The 20,336-nt window shown below is 47.6% G+C and overlaps 1 long non-coding RNA gene across 4 annotated transcripts in view; it reads right to left on the reverse strand.

Moving 5' to 3' along the window:
* Positions 1 to 1,216: 1,216 nt before the first annotated feature.
* Positions 1,217 to 20,336, reverse strand: part of LOC117196847 (uncharacterized) — a 39,060-nt gene continuing 19,940 nt past the window's right edge. Inside the window, exons 1-3 of one of the 4 annotated variants that reach the window (XR_007478824.1) lie at positions 19,170 to 19,459; positions 17,005 to 17,160; positions 1,217 to 8,663 (exon numbers count right to left, since the gene is read on the reverse strand). This is a non-coding gene — a long non-coding RNA (uncharacterized LOC117196847). The other 3 variants (XR_004477243.2, XR_007478825.1, XR_004477242.2) reach the window with 3 other exon arrangements.

Raw genomic sequence — 20,336 nt, forward strand, 5'->3', positions numbered from 1 at the left:
CAAAGGACTTAGAAAAGATACGGACACCGGTGTACACTGGAGCCACTGGGACCCACCGTGAGGCACGGACACCCAGGGAGCTCCCGTTCACATTAGCTCATTTTGAATCTCTCCACAAACCCCTCAGGGAGCTGGGCTGGACGGTCCCCACTTCACAGATGCCCGCAGTCAGGCACTGACAGGCTAAGCTGCCAGCCTAGGACCAAGGAACTAGCAGGTGACGCATCGGGGTCGCAAGCCCAGTTTCCTTAATGTCAAGTTCTAGAGTTTTCTGTGTGAGAGGAAGGCCGATGTAGATTCTTTCTAGCAGGCCACATTCGAACTCCACTTAGCCTGAGGCAGTGCAATAATTAAGGTCGCTTTGGGCTTATTTTTGGCTTTAGATGTCATCTGGTTGTTTTCATTTGCAGCCTCTTTCCAACATTTACATTTGGAACATTACAAAAATTTGCTCTATTGAGAAGCATAATTAGAACCTTACCAACACTTCAAATGAGTCTTAGATTTAGTTGAATCAAATTTCCCCTTCCTGCCTCTCTTTCTCTCTAAACCCATCCCTACCAGTGGCCTTGGTTACCTGAGTCTCCCGGGCTAAGGTAACCCTCCTAGGGCCATATGACCTCACCACAGAAATCGCTGAAGTCAGCCTGTTCCCTTCACAGTACCATAGGGAGAAGGAAAAATCCCAGGGGCCTGTAAATAGTGCAAGAAACAGCACCCTACCCAGCACTCTATTTAGCTCGGATGAAAAATGTACTCAATGACAATGCAAAGTGCCCTGGGCAGCGAAAGGACGCAGTGATGTTCCCATATCTCACTGCTCGTTGATTAATGACCAGGCTACACACAGAGCAACATGCACTGTGGAGTCTGGGGTGGAGCTGTGTGTGCCATGGGGTCGTTCCCTCTCTCCTGCTGCTTGGGCTGAACCAGAGAACCCTCCTGGCCAAGGGGTGAGAGGCGCCAGCAATAAACACTCCAGCCAGGTGGTGGAGACCAACGAGGGACAGAGTGGGAGGCCACCTGTCACACCCAAGCTTCTCAAAGCCAGCTCTTACCACCTGGGGAGGCTTATGGAGAAAGGCCTTTCTCTCCTCTCTGTTTTGATGGCTGGCTTTTGTTTTTGTTTCTACTGGGAAACCAAAAGGCTTGCCCTTCAGTCCCACACCCTGAGAGCGGGGTCTCTGTCCCTCCTAACTCAGTCACTCAATTGTTGTGTACATGTCACTGCGTGCGAGACCGTGGAAGAAGCTGAGGTCTAAGGGCTGCCCACCAGGAGCTCACAGGCCAGCTGAAGCGACAAGATCTTCCAACCAAGTAGAGGGAAGAAAGATAAGATGGGGTAACATCCTGGGGGGTTGTAGGGGACATCTGTCATTTGTGTCAGCTCTGTGGGCTGTCACCCTTCCGCAGTGCAGATGGTCCCCGAGGGGCTGGCTGTCACAAGTTCCTGTGTCCCCACCCCTAGCCGAGGACTGAATGAGGGAGCCAAGCCTTCCGGCAGAGGATGTGCATTTTGCATGGAGACACACAGCGAAGACACCGAGGTTCAAGAGGGTTTAACTTCCCCCGGGTTACCGTGTGGGAGAACTGAACCTTGAAACCAGGTCTGTCTGGCCCTAAGCGTATGCTCTTCCCCACTGTGTCACTTTAACCTCCAGGAAATGAAGGAAACAAGGATGAAGAAGTAGAATCCATCTTCTCTATCCATTCATCTGCTGATGGACAGTTAGGTTGCTCCCATATCTTGGCAATTGTAAAGAGTGCTGCTGTGAACATTGTGGTGCATGTATCTTTTCGAATCAGCGTTTTTGTTTTTTGGATATATACCCAGGAGTGGGATTGCTGGGTCATATGGTAGTTCTATTTTTAGTTTTTTGAGAAACCTCCATACTGTTCTTCACAGTGGCTGCACCAATTTACATTCCCACCAACAGTGTACGAGGGTTTCCTTTTCTCCACACCCTCTCCAGCATTTGTTTGTAGATATTTTGATGATGGCCATTCTGACTGGTGTGAGGTGATATCTCATTGTGGTTTTGATTTGCATTTCTCTGATGATTAGCGATGTTGAGCATCTTCTCGTATACCTGTTGGCCATCTGCATTTCCTCTTTGGAAAAATGTCTATTCGGTTCTTCTGCCCATTTTTTAATCAAGTCGTTTGTTTTTTTGACGTTGAGTTGTATGAGCTGTTTATATATGTTGGATATTAACCCCTTATCGGTCATATCATTTGCAAATAAATATTTTCTCCCATTCAGTAGGTTGTCGTTTCATTTTGTCGTTGTTTCCTTTGCTATCAAAAGCTTTTAAGTTTAATTAGGTCCCATTTGTTTATTTTTGCTTTAATTTTCCTTTGCTTTAGGACAAGGATCCCCCAAAATATTGCTACGATTTACGTCAAAGAGTGGTTTTGCCTATGTTTTCCTCTAGGAGTTTTATGATACGTTTTACATTTAGGTCTTTAATCTATTTTGAGTTTATTTTTGTAGATGGTGTTAGAGAATATTCTAATTTACATGCAGCTGTCCAGTTTCCCAACACCACTTATTGAAGAGACTATCTTTTCTCCATTATAAATTTTTTCCTCCTTTGTTATAGATTAACTGACCATAAGTGCATGGGTTTATTTCTGGACTCTCTATTCTGTTCCATTGATCTATGTGTCTCTTTTGTGCCAATGTCATACTGTTTTGATTCCTATAGCTCTGTAGTATAGTCTGAGGTCAGGAAGCATGACTTCTGCAGCTCTGTTCTTCTTTCTCAAGATTGTTTATTTTGGCTAGTCAGGGTCTTTTGTGTTTCCATACAAATTTTAAAATTATTTGTTCTAGTTCTGTGAAAAATGCCATTGGTATTTTGATAGGTATTGCATTGAGTCCACACACACACACACACACACACACACAATGGGAATACTACTCAGCCATAAAAAAAGAATGAAATTTTGGCATCTGCAACAACATGGATGGACTTGAGGGCATTATGCTAAGTGAAGTAAGTCAGAGAAAGACAAATACTGTATGATACCACTTATATGTGGAATCTAAAAACTACAACAAGCTAGTGAATATAACAAAAAAGGAGCAAACTCACAAGTATAGAGAACAAACTAGTAGTTACCAATGGAGAGAGGAAAGGGGAGGCAACCTGGGGGTAGGGAATTAAGAGGTACAAACTATTAGGTATAAAATAAGCTACAAGGATATACTGTGCAACATGGAGAACATAACTGGTGTTTTGTAATAACTGTAAATGGAGTATAACCTTTAAAAAATGTGAATCACTATGTGGTACACCTGTAACTTATATGATAGCGTATACCAACTATACTTCAATTAAAAAAACACTAAATTTAGTTTTTAAAAAGTGGAACCCAGAGCTTCCCATAGGAACCCCTCTGTGGAACTGCCAGTGCCAAAAGATGACCTGGAATATGTTATCATGAAACTTAGAGTGGGAAGAAATCCTTTGAAAAGAAGGACCAAATCTAGCCCTCAGCCCCTGGTACTGAGCAACAGACTGAGAGTAGAAACTGTGCCTTATTTCACTTTTCTCCCAAGTGCCTAGCCCTTGTTTATCAAACAGTCTAATACCACACCATTATCTCCTCGGAACAGCAGAATGATTAAGAGCATGAGCTTTCAAGTTGGATAGGTGTAACCCCCTTCATTGAAAAAAGGTGGCTTTTTACATGGAAATAATTGAAAAGGAACTCTACCTCACACCATCAAAAATCAATACCAAATAGATTAAGAAAACAAAGGTCAAGGCAAAATTTCAAAACTTTCAGAAGAACTACATGGCGAATACCTTAATGACCTTGGAATAGGATAAGATTTCTTAGTCAAGACGCAAACCTTGCTAATTATACAAGAAGAGATACATAAATATTGTAACCCAAAATTCGTTTGTCAAAAGAGTCTCCAATGAAAGTAAAAATACAAGATACAAACTTGAAGAAAATATTGGAAATATATATAGCCAATAAAAGATTAGTTTCAGAAATATATAAAGGACTCCTACAAATAAGAAAAACCTCAACTTAGCATAAAAATGGGCAAAAACCATAAAGAAGCATTTCATAGAACAAGAAACACACATGGAACCAGTCAATTTAGCCTGTGGATATGGAGGAGTTAGCGAAATAAAATGAAGCAACATTTTGGGTTGGCTTCAAGTTTTAAATAAAAGTTGCATTTCATATTTATTTTTTTAAAAAATAAACACACATGATCAATAAACCTATAAAGAGATGTTCACATCACCAATAATCAGGAAGAGGCAGATAACATTTTGTCCCCATGAAATGCTGGTTTACATCCATTTGGTTGACAAATCTAAGAAGTCTGACGATACCAAGTGTTGGATATTGACAGGGTCTCATACACATTGTGGTGGAAACTGAAAAACCACGTAACATTATCTTGTAAGGTTGAATGCCTGCACACCCAGCAAATCTACTAGGTAGTCACCTAATTTCTGTAAGGATATACCCAAGAGAAAATTTAGCACGTGTATAAGGAGACACATATACAAAAAATAATCACGGTTGAACTTATCAAGATAGCAAAACACTGGAAACAATCTCAATACCCACTGAAAGAAGAATGCATAAACAAATCATAGTATATTCATAAAATGTGATACTCTATGGCATGAAAACAAAAGAGCCACAGAGGCATTCTTCCACATGGATGAATCTATGTTGAACAACCTGATAGACTTTTTATAAAGTTCAAAAACTATGCAAAATTAAAACTTAAGCTAAGCTAAATAATACGCCATTTACGCACTTACTGCCACTAAAAAAAAAAAAAAACACTTTCTAAAAGAGGCAGGGGAGGGCTTCCCTGGTGGTGTAGTGGTTAAGAATCCACCTGCCAATGCAAGGGAAGCGGGTTCGAGCCCTGGTCCGGGAAGATACCACATGCTGCGGAGCAACTAAGCCCATGCACCACAACTACTGAGCATGCGCTGTAGAGCCCACGAGCCACAACTACTGAGCCCGTGTGCCACAACTACTGAAACCCGCACGCCTTAGAGCCCATGCTCTGCAACGAGAAGCCACCGCAATGAGTAGCCGGCGCACTGCAACGAAGAGCAGCCCCGGCCCGCCGCAACTAAAGAAAAGCCCGCGTGCAGCAACAAAGACCCAATGCAGCCAAAAATAAAATAAATTAAAAATAAATTTAAAAAATTTTTTTTTTAAAAAGAGGCAGGGGAATGGTAAACACAGCATTCATGGTAGTGCTCATCTCTGGGAGGAGACAGGGATGGGAGAGAAGAAAACACAAAGGCAACTGTACATTATTGGTGATATTCTAGCCTTCCTTTGGGCAGGGGGCGGTCAGACGTATTTATTATATTATTCAGCAGGCATACATGCATAAAATAAAGCAAAATAAAAGATGGACTTCAGTGGACCGAAGGGGCTAATGTGTCACGAACCAAAGATTATGATTAATCCAATTCTGTGAAACTAAGTTCCAATCAATCAATAGGAAATCCTGGGTACATTACACGCTACTCACAGGGGCCAGATTAAGTTGCTTTAATACATCTTAATCTCAGCCTTCTTGACTGTTGTATAAAACCGTGAGCTATTATAAAGATTAACTGAGTCATAAATGGGAGCTAATATATTTTTTATAATAGCGTTATTGAGACATAACTCACAGCCCATACCATTCACCCATTTGAAGTCTACAATTCAGTGGTTTTTAGTGTATTCAGAGTTGTGTAACCATCACCACAATCAATCTAAGAACCTTTTCACCACTCCAAAAAGAAACCCTGTACCCTTTAGCAGTGATCCTCCCATGTCCCCCCATACCCCGCTACCCAGCCCTAGGCAACCACTAATCTACTTTCTGTCTCTACGGATCTGTCTGTTCTGAACATTTCACATACAGGTAAAGGCAATCATATAATATGTGGTCTTTTGTGATGGGAACCAATTTTTTTTCTCTTTCCCACAAATTCTTACAGTGGAGCTGTGTGAATCCCTGCTGGCTGCTCATATTAATATCAGCTGTAATCGGAACCATCAACATAGTTTTCTTTTAAACAGCTGAGCACTATCTAGCATCAAAACACTGCGATATATTGCCTTATTCACACAAGTCTAACAACACCCTGTGAGGTAGGTGTACAGAAGCCAAGCTACTTGGTCACAGGAGTAGTTACTGGTTCAAAGCAGGGATCCACACCCACGTCTGTCTCTGGAGTCCAGGATCTTAATCACTACCTGATAACGCCTCTATAGATGATGAAACGCCATTCTTTTGGGGGTGGAAGGGAGTGTAATTAGCTTCATTATAATACAATGACTTTTTCTGTTCTGGTGAAGCTAACCTGCAGTTTCCACTGCGATGGAATAGGGTTAAGGGCTTGAGGTATTCTTTATCTGACTACAGTGATATCCAGTATCGAACTTTTTCCTAGAAAAACTTACCTGTGGGAAGAGTGAAGATTATCACTCAAGAGAACGCATGCCAATGAATGAGTAGGAGACTGCTGACTTAAGGGCTGGTAAAGGAGAGAGCTCGCTAAGTCCCTAATTACTGGTGTTAAGGATGAACCTTCCTGTTCTGATGTCCCTGTGGGTACCGAGTCAGAGAAACAGGAGGTGGTATTTTATGGGCATTGGGACAGATTTTCTCTGATGTCCAGCAGCAACCACTGCATATTGGAAGTAAATGACAGATAACAAGGAAATGAGGAGGGGGGACCAGTGAAACCTAATTTGACTTAATACATATATTTAAACTACTGTGAATATTGTTACTCTGCTAGGCCATGGAGATTCCAGAATTTCTATAAAGGAGGGTCAGTGTTTTAGTTGGAAGAAGGCAGTCAGGAGGGCATTTTGACACTAGTTTTACAAGGCAGATAACACCGTGTTTACTTTGATTACATATTTATTTGGAGGAAGGGCTGTTGCTTTTGGAAATTTACCTTTCCACAGAAAGACACAAAATTCATGGCCCCTTTTTTTAGTTTTTTAAGGAACCTCCATACTGTTCTCCATAGTGGCTGTATCAACTTACATTCCCACCAACAGTGCAAGAGGGTTCCCTTTTCTCCACACCCTCTTCAGCATTTATTGTTTCTAGATTTTTTGATGATGGCCATTCTGATCGGTGTGAGATGATACCTCATTGTAGTTTTGATTTGCATTTCTCTCATGATTAGTGATGTTGAGCATCCTTTCATGTGTTTGTTGGCTGTCTGTATATCTTCTTTGGAGAAATGTCTATTTAGGTCTTCTGCCCATTTTTGGATTGGGTTGTTTCTTTTTTTGATATTGAGTTGCATGAGCTGCTTATATATTTTGGAGATTAATCCTTTGTCAGTTGCTTCATTTGCGAATATTTTCTCCCATTCTGAGGGCTGTCTTTTCATCTTGTTTATGGTTTACTTTGCTGTGCAAAAGCTGGCATATACCCTGAGAAAACCATAATTCAAAAAGAGTCATGCACCACAATGTTCACTGCAGCACTATTTACAATAGCCAAGACATGGAAGCAACCTAAGTGTCCATTGACATATGAATGGATAAAGAAGATGTGGCACATATATACAATGGAATATTACTCAGCCATAAAAAGAAATGAAATTGAGTTATCTGTAGTGAGGTGGATGGACCTAGAGTCTGTCATACAGAGTGAAGTCAGAAAGAGAAAAACAAATACCATATGCTAACACAAATATATGGAATCTAAAAAAAAAAATGGGGGCTTCCTTGGTGGAGCAGTGGCTAAGAATCTGCCTGCCAATGCAGGGGACTCGGGTTTGAGCCCTGGTCCGGAAAGATCCCACATGCCGGGGAGCAACTAAGCCCATGTGCCACAACTACTTAGCCCACGTGACACAACTACTGAAGCCCGCGTGCCTAGCACTCGTGCTCTGCAATAAGAGAAGCCACCGCAATGAGAAGCCTGCGCACCACAACGAAGAGTAGCCCCTGCTCACCGCAACTAGAGAAAAACCTGCGCGCAGCAACAAAGACCCAACGCAGCCAAAAATAAAATAAATAAAATAAAATTAATTAATTTTTTTTAAAAAGTTAGTTTCCTCCTTTAAAAAAAATCGGTTCTGATGAACCTAGGGGCAGGACAGGAATAGAGACGCAGACGTAGAGAATGGACCTGAGGACACAGGGAGAGGGAAGGGTAAGCTGGGACGAAGTGAGAGAGTGGCTTTGACATATACACAGTACCACATGTAAAATAGATAGCTAGTGGGAAGCAGCCGCATAGCACAGGGAGATCAGCTCGGTGCTCTGTGACCACCTAGAGGGGTGGGATAGGGAAGGTGGGAGGGAGATGCAAGAGGGAGGGGATATGGGGATATACGTATACGTATAGCTGATTCACTTTGTTATACAGCAGAAACTAACACAACATTGTAAAGCAATTATCCTCCAATAAAGATGTTTAAAAACAATTCATGGCCCCTTCTTCCTTACTTAGCCTCAAGGGAGCTTAACAGGGCCTGGTTAAGCAAGGAAAGTCATCAAACTTTCTTCGACAGCTCAGAAATCCCTGGGGTTGAGTTGAGTTTTCGGTGAAGGGTTCATGTTGGTGTCAAACCAGTTCCCACCATCTCGTCACTGTGCACACTGACAGCCAGGGGACACGCACTCAGGTCTGAGACCTGAAGAAAGAAACACCTGGCCGTGATTACCTGCAACTATACGGTTAACTTTTTATTAAATAGTTTCATGGTCTGTTTCCAGGAGCGCGGGGACTTCAAAAGGAGCCCAGGCTCTAAGGGTCTACCTTTCTGTGTCTGTCCCCGGGCCTGGCCTCCTTCCCACTGTCTACCACAGAGGCTTCTAGCTTTTTCCTCCTTGCTGAGCACCCAGGATTCCTTTTCCTTGTTCCCTGTACAAGCGGACAGTGAGGCAGAGTCATGTGATGCTTTCAGCCCAGCACGGCACGGTGATTCTCAGTCTGTCCCAAATCCCAACTGCAGGTGACAGACCTGACCTCATACCTGACTTCAGCAGGGGAACATTCCTCCCACGCAGAGAAAAAATAAAATAGTCTTGGAAGGAATCAAACTCTAAGCTGGCTAGTTCCTGACAATAAGAAGAAAGTCACTAGTGGCTGGTGTGTGTATATGAAGGGCTCAAGTTGCCTCAGTTTATTCTTACCTGGAGCAGGTTTGGCCAGAGGCTGGGTGGTAATTTAAAACAATAAAGATGGAGACTATGAAAGAGCTGTATTAAATATGGGGTGACCCAGAGTTTTTTCCCCAAAACTCACTAGTATTGATACATAAGCCCCAAGAGGGCACGGATTTTGTTGTGTGGAACTTACAAGGTTCTCAATAAAAAATTATTACATGAATGCATGAAAGCTGATAGGGACTAATGCCGCGGATGATGGATAAACCCGTTTCCATCTGCTGATAGGATTTAGAGCATGGAGAGAAGCCTTCCACGCAAGGGAGGCGTCTGCACCCATCACTACCAGCACCAAGCCACCCCTACAGCCACTGCAAGTACTGCTAAGTACACTAATTGCTATCATTGTTCTACATCAGATATCACACCAGGCAATTTACATTGACACTCACATTTAAGCTGAACTTCACAATAACCCTGTGAGGTAGGTATCACCATTTCCATTTTATAGATAAGGAAACTAAAGCTCATAGAAGTAACTTGTTCACAGTCTCACGGTTAATAAACAGCAAACTAAGGATTTTAATGTAGATCTGACTGACCCCAAAGCACATTATTTTTTTACTACACTACCAAGAAGTAAGGGGGAAAGTGATGCCTATTTGTGTGTTGTTATTAAAAAGGGATAGATGCAAGAGGGAGGAGATAAGACACAAGAGGGAGGAGATATGGGGATATATGTACATGTATAGCTGATTCACTTTGTTATACAGCAGAAACTAACACACCATTGTAAAGCAATTATACTCCAATAAAGATGTTAAGAAAGAGAAAAACAGGGAAACCACGTGCCTTGCCATGAGAAAAAAAAGAATCATCCCCAGTCAACTCCAACATGAGTCAATCATTTCCATGTTAATGTTATTATTTATGGTATTGATGCTGTGGTTTACTATTATATTCTTCTAGAATTCATCTCAAGCTTGTAATACATGATCAGACATTTGTATGGGTTCTCACTAATTTACATACACTGTCAGGCATAGAGGAGTCATGTCTTCTGGTGCATGCTCCATCATACTTAGAAGAATGTTAGTCACTGTGTAGAAAGGTCAAGAATCTGACACTTAAAGACTATGTAAATAGTTCCTTGATGCAACATACTTATTAACTGATTATTGTGAAAGATTATGAACCATATTATGCCACCCCTGGAAATGACATATTATTTCACCATATAATTACCAAATTACATTACAATACATGAATCAGGCATTATCAATGCATCCAATGATTTATAGAGCCAAATGTCAAGTCTTCTAGAAAAGAGATGACATGGCATAGTAGATAGGCATCCATTGGTCTGCTAAATATCAGAGAGACTAGAAATCTGCACAAGATGTTGATACAAAAATGAATACATCCCTCACCATTTAGTGAAAGAGAGAAGGCAGAACTGGGATGACAGGGGCTAATGGGGAAAAGATGAAAACAACCTTTTCTCAATCTCCTCTCCTGGCTCTAGGCTAAGCTCTCAAAAATCCATGTCAATGGACCCATAGTTCCTTAACTAATTCATAAATTAATGCAGTTTTTAAAAAACCACTTTGACCCACATTTTCCTCCATCTAGTGACCTATCTCTCAGATCACCTTTCCAGCAAAATTCTTCAAGAGTTGTTCATATGAACTTTCTCTTCTCCAGTTCTCTCTCAAACCACTGAAACTACTCTGAACATGATCACCAGTGACCTCTGAGCTGTCAGATGCAATGGTCAACCCTGTCCTTGACCTCCCAGTTATACTTGATAGTCAATCACCCTCTCCTCCAAGAACCACTTCACTTCCAGAATATCAGTCTCACTACTTTTTTTCAGTCTCCTCAGCATCTTCCTAATTCCTTCAACCCCTAGAAGCTGGAGACCCCCAAGTTTCAGTCCTTGGAATGCTTTTGTTCTCTAGGCGATCTTACCCAGTCCTTCCTGTTCAAATACAGTCTAAGTATCAACAGCCCCACATTCATATCTACAAGTCTGACCACTCCCTGAATGCCGACTGACTCACCTTCTGCCCACTCTACATCTCCATTTGGATATCGAATAGGCATTTCAAACCTTACTTGTCCCAAACTGAACTTCTGATTCTCCCTACCCCCCAAATCTGCTTCACTCATAATCATCTTAACTCAGCTGATGCAACTCCATTCTCCTGATTGTTCTAGCCAAATACCTTAGTGTCATCCTCGACTCTTCCATTTCTCCTACATGTCTTAGGAAATCCCATTGGCTCTACCATAAACATCTTTCCTGATTCTAAGCACCCCTCTGCATCTCACAGCTGTTGCCCCAGTTGAAGCCATGACTATTTTTTATTTTAAATTTATTTATTTAATTTATTTATTTTTGGCTATGTTGGGTTTTCGTTGCTGCGCACGGGCTTTCTCTAGTTGCGGCAAGCGGGGGCCACTCTTCATTGCAGTGCACAGCCTCCTTATTCTGGTTGCTTCTCTTGTTGTGGAGCACGGGCTCTAGGTGCACGGGCTTCAGTAGTTGTGGCACACAGGCTCAGTAGTTGTGGTGCACAGGCTTAGTTGCTCCACGGCATGTGAGAACTTCCTGGACCAGGGCTCGAACCCGTGTCCCCTGCATTGGCAAGCAGACTCTTAACGACTGCGCCACCAGGGAAGTCCCTGGAGGGAGTGAATCTTGAGGAGCAGGTAAGAATTAACCAGGCAGGTGAGAATGGAAGAGGATTCTGAGCAGAGGAAGTGGCAACTGGACACCACTCGAGGCCTGAGAGAACTCGGCAGATTCAGTAACTTACAAGTAGTTCTAAATGACTCTGAAGGACCCTCGCCATGAATATTCATGTCCTTTCAAGGATCTCTTGCAAAGCGACACCCCTTCATCCCAGGGTCATCAAGCCATTGCTCCACTTGTTCTAGGGAGAGTCCTGAAGCCTGAGCTGGCTAATTGCTCCCTGGCTTAACAGGTCCCACCTGAGGACCAGAAGCTGGGGGTGGCGGGAAAGGTAGGAGGCGAAGGTAGAAGAGGAGAGAGGAGCTCTCAGATTAATCCTGGGAGTTCATTACCCTGGAAAGGTGGGTCCAGGAAAGCCACGTCTGGCAGGTAACGGGCCTTGCCCGTGTGACTCGGCAGCCTCAGCATGGCAGCCACACTGAGTCGGCTGAAGGAAGCAGAGGTCCACAAGGCCCGATGAGCGAGGCTGTGAAGAGCTCCCTGAAATGCACTGCAAAACCATTCACGGTCCCGGCAAGATGCTTCAAAACCAGGCCCAGAACTAATACAAAAAGAGGGCGTCTTGATCCCAGTTCACGGTGCATGTGGGCAAGCCGCGCAGCACCTGCCAGGAGGCCTTAGTTCCATGCAAACTGGGAAGCTAAGTCCCACTGAATGTGCAGCCCACTGGTAGAGGTCCACTGGCTCCCAAAGGCTCTGGGATTTAGATCCTCAGCCTCCACAACGAGGCAGCTTCCTGCTTCTCTTGCTTCTCCCACTGAAGCATCCCGAAGTGCTTTCCCAGGGAGGGTTCTTTGTCCCATTAGGTGGATGAGGTTCAGAGAAGCCAAGTCTTGCCTGCAGCCAACCTGCAAGTCAGTTCCCGAGGAACTGAGACCCAGACCTCCCAGGCTAGCATGGCTATTGGATGGCGCACTCCCAGAGACTCAGAGGACAGCAGAGGCCACGGTGCCAGCCTTCCTGCGTGGGAACTGAGGCAGACAAAGGAGACAGGCAGGCAGGTGTGGGGCGCTGCAGATCCATCAGCAGAGCAAGGAGGAACAACCCAGAGCACATGTCCCCCACAGGGGGTGTCAGTTGTAAATGAACGACATCAGTAGTGAGGTTAGTAGCTGTATCATCATAAAATGCTGGCGTTGGAAGGGGCCCTGGGAGACGTCAATCCGATTCCTTTTGTTTTCTGGTGAGGAGATAGATTCAGAAAGACTAACTCGCTGCCCAAGGTCACACAGCTGACTCAGGCCAGGGCGAGGATGGGGGCCTGTGGATCTTAAGCACTGACCTCGTGCTCTTTCCAATGCCAGACACTCTTACAATGAGCACCTGTTCTCTGACGGCAGCTTGAAACAAGGTCAGCCAGCTTCTCCCCTCTGCTTTCCTGCCATCGGAACAGAAATGGTGTGGAGAAACCAAGAGTGTGAGGGGTGGTGTGCCCTGCTCGGACCTGTAACCTAAGACTCAAAACCCCCTGAATCTTCCACTCATTTGGTCTTGGAGGCAAAATTAGCAGAGTCATGGAAAAAAAGGCTGGGAAATCTCAGAGAGGTTCTTGGACAGCCAGCTTCTGGGAGCTGGTGAACCTGCTCTCACCAATGTGGTCAGGCCCACTCTGGGGCAGGGCTCTAAGGGAGACGTGTCTGGAAGTGTTCTCAGGCTTCCTGCCTGGGCCTTCCACGATCATGGCTCTGGGCAGAGGTGGCAGCTGCCAGCGGGAGGCTCTCCCATCACTCCCCCACCAGGTGTTCTTCCCCGCAACCACAGCAGCTTGGCAGGGAGAGCCACCACGGGGTGCTGGGCGGGCAAAGAGGTGCAGCTCTCTCTCCTGTGCCATCCAGGTGTCAACAGGTGGGTTATGGATCTGCCCCTCCCTTAACAAATAAACAGGACTTTTACAGGCTGAGTAATCCCACACGGGATAAGCCAGACTGTCAGTCATCCAGCTTTCCCAGATAGGATCTAACCTCCTTAGTCCCGGATCACAGAGCCAGGCCCAATTCCTGTAAGGAGCAGTGTTTCTAGAAGGCTGGCCATCCTGGGGGCAGCGGCGAGGCGGCACGTCCCCCCCATGGAGTCACAGGGAGCCAGGTAGTCCTGGGAGCCACCACTCGTCCTTTAGACCCCCGCCCGCGGTGGCAAACGTCCCCTGCAGTTCCCCCAGTCCGCGTGCTCGTGGCTCTGCGCAGGTGCTGCCCATCCTCCCGTTCAGCCCCCGCGAGAGCAGACAGTGAAACGCGGACAAGAGGGCTGAAGGAAGGAAAACGCCCCCTTGCTGAGAACAGCCTCGGCCCCAGACCTCTCCACCCTCTCCTGACAGCCTTCTAACCTCAGGAAAACAGGCCAGGAGGCAGGCTCTTGGGCCATCTTCCTCTTTCTTCTGATTCCCGTCCAGTGCCTGGCCTCTGAGTGAGAGGGGCAGTCTGGCCGGGTCCTGGGGTCAGATTGTCCTGGGGTCACTTGCTTAGATGTCACTTACCTTTCTGAACCTCAGTTTCCTCATCTGCAAAATGGGGACAGGAACACCTCCCCTCCCCACCTCACCTAATTATGAGAATTTAGTGAGTTTGAATAAAGGAAAGCTTGAACATGCCGGGGAGGACTCCACTCCCACACCAGATCCGTCCTCACCTTGTTCCTGTGGACAGTCACTTCCAGACACAGCTGAGTGACAAGTGGGCTCCCACCCGATGGAGGGTAAACGAGGTGGGCCCTGGGGTTCCCATTTGCCCTCCCTCCTTCCTACACATATTCTACAAGCGTAGTACCAGGCACTGTTCAAAGGCGCAACAGACAAAATCCCTAACGTCAAGGGTGCGGGCAGCAGAACTAACGTCCCCGATGCCAACGGCCTGATTCAGGAGAGATGCACTTTGGGACAACACACCGTCTCAGCCTTCCACAAGCCCCTGATTGATAAATACCAGTAATGATGGGAGAGCTTTCTGGATCTTTCAGGCCCAAACACCAGCTGAGAAGCTGGAGAAACCAGCAATCCCACTCGCTCCGAGTGGTCGCCCACCTCCCACCTTCTGACTGCACACAAGCCTGGTTTTCAGCGCGGGGTCACGCTGGGGTGAGCCGTCAATCTGGGCGCTGGCGCTGCTCACCTCTTAGTCACAACCTCCAGGTTTGTTAACTCCCAAGCGATGAATTGGCACTTTTCACCGAGCGGAGGGGTGACTACTGGACCCTTGAAAGCCTCATTGAGCTCCGTGACTTAATGACTCTCCTGTTTAATGGCAGCAAAAGCCGTTTAAGTGGCCACAGCTGCCAGGAACGCCGCGGGGGGAAAGAGTGCAACTTTGCGAGCAGGTCGGGAGCAGCGGCAGTAATCCCCCCTCCCCCGCCGCTCCCCCGCCCTGATCTAGGCCTGTTTTGACAGCTCCCGAGCCGCCCCGCGGGAGAGCAGGGAGGCTGCTCCTTTCCCTTTCCGCGGTGCTCTCCTCCAGCCCATCTTTTGCCGCAGGGGGAAGGAAGAACAATCAAGCATTGTCTTTCAGGCCCGGTGCGCCAGGGCCTCCTGGAATAATTGTTATTTGCCTCGGAGGGGAACTGGCTGGGAGACAGCTCCCAGAGTAGGGTCAGGGCTGCAGAGGAGGGGACGGAGAGCCGTGATGCTTGGGTTTGGTTTTACTGTGAGTTTAATCTTTTTCTCCCTCAGTTCTGCGCATTTCCCCCGCCTCCCCACCCAGAACAGGCCATTAAGCAGGAAGCCAGTGCTGTACAGGGGCTCTGCTAAGAAGAAACAAAAGGGATTTTCTGCGGCGTGTGCCCCTGGTCACTCCCTGCCCACCTCCGGGTGAGCAAAGGGTGTGCACTCTGGGGACTCTCAAAGGCTGCAAAGAACATCACGGAGTGGCCCATCTGCCATGGCAACCCCTGGGCACCCAGATGTGGTTTACGGCTCTGTCCCTAAACTCCTCACCAAGTACTGCCAGGGCAGCAGCCCCCTCTGTGGGTCTGGGGAGACTGGGGCCCCAGATTATCAGAAGCGGTCAGCATTTGTTGAATTCCTACTGTGTACCGCTCACCAGGTGCAGCTCCCTTCTCCTTCGTGTCTTTTGCCCCCCGAAAGCCTCGCATCTCTCCAGAATAACAACTCAAGACCAACCATTTAATATGAGACAGACATTTGAGGGGCCACTCCAGAAAGGCCAAGCCCCCGGCCGTCTCAGGAGAAGGAGGGGGTAGGAAACACAGGGCCGTGCTGCCTGTGACAGCCACCGAGCCCCGGGGCAGCGAAGGGACACTGCTGCGCAGTCAGAAGTCCCCCTTTCCTAACCACGAGCCTTTCCTTCATCCTTCAAATCCACTCTGGGAACAAGCTACCTACCCAACAGCCATGACAACAGCTACCGACGATTTAAGTACGTACTGTATATCGGGCACTGTGCTAAGTGCATTAAGTATACCATCTCATTTAACAGAATGATACCTGTTCAGTCCAATTCCACAGGTTGGAAATGAAGCTTGGAGAAGGTTCGGAACTGGTCCAAGCTTACACTGTTACTAAGAAGGCTTCAAACCCACCTCTATCTGCCCCCAAAGCCCTAACCTCTCAGAGGCCCTTCCCAGAAGTGGGGATGGATTTGGAAGACTCTCCCACGCCCCTGTGCCACTTCCCCCTCTCAGCCAGGACACACCTTTGCCAAGGAGGGTGCACTCTAGGACCGTGGTTCTTTGGGCTATCCTACCACCTTCACGCGCTGGGGATCCTTTGTTCCCAGAGGGCAGAGCCCCTGTCTGTGTACTTTACTCAATTATTTTTGTATACAAAATAGTTCGTGCCATGTACAATTAGAGATTTAATACATGCTTTTTAAGGGTGATAAGGATCTCACCAGCTCAGCCAGTGAAATAAACATTGCCCCCCCTCTCTCAAGCAGAAACAAAGAGCCAGAGAAGGAAGGCTGAGCCACCCCGGGCACCCAGCACGGTGCTGGAAACACAGGCATGTGAGTCCACAGGCCTGGCTCACACGCTAGCCAGCTGACCTTGGGAAGCCAAGGTTCTTCAAATGTGGGGCAAGGTCACAACGCAAACACAATAACCTTACAGGTAACTGTGAAGATTCGGCGAGAACGTGCCCACAAAGCGCCTAGCAGTCTTACCTGGCAGAGCAGGTGTTCAGTGTTGCTTTCCTTACTCAGTGCATCTTCTTTCTTTCAACGGAGCTCTCATCATGAAAGAATCTTGATTCACCTCTGCCTTGGGGACATTCCCACCACCAACCACTGCTGGCACTCTCAGTGCCTCAGTTTCTGCATCTGTAAAACAGCAAGGGACAGATGACTTAATATACGTTAAGTCCTTAGAATGGTGCCTAGTACACAGTAGTTATTAAATAATTACAGGTATTTTATAAATGTTGTTACTGTTATTCTCTCTCAAAGTTTTGTGAGGAATACCTGAGATGACGTATGTGAAAACACGTTTTAACCTGCAACGATGAGCCCTCGTACACACTGAGAGGGTGAGAGGGGGAAAGACCTGGCCTCAGACATGTATTTGATCAGTTTCAAAACCCTCAACATGAAACACCAAACCACTCCTCCAAAAAAGCAGTCATTCACCTTCTGGTTTTTGTTTGTTTGTTCTATTTCAATTAAGACCAGATCTTCCATGTTATGTGTCTGTTTGCATTTCATTTAGGTATCCTCCATCACCGCATACCATGGGCAACGTTAAAGAAGCAGCGCCTGGTCTAAGCAGTCCTTGGATGTCTTAGTGTGTATTCTCTATTCAGTTAAGCTCTGTCTCTCCCTCTCAGGTAATCCAGGCAGGCAAGCCACCCAGTGAGGGGGAGTTGCTGCTGGAGGATTAATGGCTGAAAGCCCACTAATACCACCCCTCAAGGGCTCATAGCAAAAGCTCCTGGGCCCACCTTTGGCCAGGTTTAGAGTGTGTCTGGTCAATTAGCCAAACAACAGTCACTGAGTGCGACTTTGTGCCCAGCACCGTGATAGAAACCACGGGGTACGTAAAGGAAGTGCCTATGCCACGGGCCCTGCCCTTATGAAGATCACCTGACTGATGGAATAAGACGGAAGAAAATGAAACAATGAGAGAATCATAAAAAGCAGTGACATAATGAAGGGTTAGACTTTATGGCCCAGAATATAAACACTGGGCCACGGAGTAAAGGGAGATGGGTGAAGGCTAGTGAGGGAGGGGAAAGACTCGTGCAGGAAGAGTTTGTCAGCTGGGCCCTGATGGATGTGTAGGAGTCGCATTGGTGTAAGGGAGAGCGGCATTCCAAGTTGGGAAAACTGTGTGAGAAATCTAGGAGGTAGAAGGGCTGTTTATAGGACAGAGATGAACCAGGCATGTCTGGAGCAGGAGTGCCGCCTAACTGCCAAACCTATCACTGCTTTGCAAGAAACAGGAAAATGAATTCCTACTGGTAATAAAACTAGTTGAAGGTGGTCCAGTTTGTCCTACTTTGCCCCTCACATTAGCTAAAGGTGAACTTTAGCAAGTCACTTAACCCCTGGGAGAGTCGCTCTCCTCCCCTGTAAAATAGGGATGGTAATACACGTCTATCAGTAAGTGTGATAAGTAAAACGTGGTGATTCCCAGGGGCAAGTGCTAACAGACAGGTAATGAGGGCAGTTCTCCCCCCAGCTCTCAGGCGGTGTCTCCCTGCTCACGCAAGGACGCAGAACCCAGCTCTGTGTCAGTTTCCTGCTGTTGACCTTGATCCACAAGGGGTGCAGGAGAAGCCTGCCTCAGGCCCAACCCCAGAAAGCACGCTCGCCCCTGACTGCGTGGGGACAGAACAGATACCCTCCAACTGCACAGCGCCCTTCGGAGCTGGGGCTTTCTGAACCGAGCCAGGGGGTCCCGGCCAGGGAAGGGAATCCTTCTCCTACCTTGCCACTCTCTTCTCTCTCCTCCTCGAGAGCACAGGGAAGTGGTAATGGCCTAAGGACAACTTCTCAGAAGTGCTGACTGGCCCGAGGAAACAAAGGTGGTGGGGTCAGGAGTCGCCCGGCGGCATCGGAGCGCAGCTCAGAGAGGCGCCCGAGGAAGAAACGAGTGTGTTTGTGCGCAGGGCCGCGGGGGCTGCTCGGGTGGGAAACAAACCACCGACTGAGACGCGCTGGAAGAAAGCAGTAGCTGACGGACCAGTCCCGCATCTCCTGACAGTGCCCTCGGCCAGCTTTCAGGGCCCTGAGTCCAAGTTTCCGCCACAGACTCAGGGCCGAGGCTGTTCCCCAAACGCTCGACAGCTGTTTCCCCACCGTGCCTCGCGAAGATTCGCAGCTCAGCGAACCTGCCCTCTCCTCCCATCCGGCCGCCCAGACGGAATCGCTGAGAAGGGAGGGTGGCCGCGGTGTCCGGGGACGCTGCCCGTCTGCCCGCAGCGCGGAGCCCGGCTGTGCGGCCGGAGGGGACCGCCGGGACTCGGGCTCCCAGGGCTCCGCGCCGGCCTCCTTCCTCCCGCGCCGGAGAGCGCGCGGCGGCGGCGACGCCCGCACTGCTTAGGAGACCCTCCGGGGCGGCCGCGGGACGCGCGGCTCCTGCGCACGCGCGCGTCCACAGCCCGCAACTCCGCGCTGAGCCTTCGGCGTGGGAGGGGGCGGGCGGCACGACAGGCCGTGTGCGTCCGCGTTTTTGTGCGTGTCTGCGCGAGCGCGCACGTGTGAGCCCGTGTGTGTCGGTGCATGTGCGTAGCCGTGCGTGCACGTGAGCACGAGCGAGGGTTGCGGGGCACGGACACGCGCGTGTGTGCGTGTGCGCGCGCGTACGTGTGAAGAGGAACCGAAAGGGAACACCCTACTAGGGAATTCTAAGCAGCCCAAGACGGCTTGAAGCCACTGGAGAGAAACCCCTAGAACGTAGGCTCCTTGAGGGGGGATTTGCGTTTGTTCACTACCGTATCCCTAGTGCCCATTACGGTACCCCGTAGTTAGGAGGCGCTTAATAAATAGTTGTTGAGTTAATGGCTGGATCCCGGGGGTGGAGGGAGGGCCTTCTGGAACTGCAGAGAGTGAGAACAAAGCCGCATTTCACCTGCTTGGCTATTCTTCCTAGTACCAGCCCTGGCTCTCCCTCCAGCCCAGCCCTTCTCCACATCCAGGGGGTGCCAGGTTTACTTCCCTGCTCCCACTCAGCCACCTTCTCCCCCTTGACCTCTCCGTTTCCCCGTCTTTGGCCTGTTAGCCCACCGCTGTCAGAGAGGGGGCAGACAGGAAAGCAAAGGAGCTGAGCTCTGCCGGTTGAACACTGCACCGGGGGCCTACCCCTTCTGGAAGCAAATGGTCAGCTCCTCCACTGGGGTATTAGCCTCTGAGCTTCACTTTCCCCACTTTAAAATAGCAGCCTTTACATTGTCTCACAGCGTTGCTGAGAAGAGTCAAGGAGATAGTGGAAGAAAAAATTCTAGAACACCTGGTGGGGCCTCCAGAAATGTTAGTTTCCTTCCTGAGGAGTAGGTAAC

This window comes from Orcinus orca, chromosome 8 (genome assembly GCF_937001465.1).
Source record: "Orcinus orca chromosome 8, mOrcOrc1.1, whole genome shotgun sequence".
NCBI lineage: Eukaryota > Metazoa > Chordata > Mammalia > Artiodactyla > Delphinidae > Orcinus > Orcinus orca.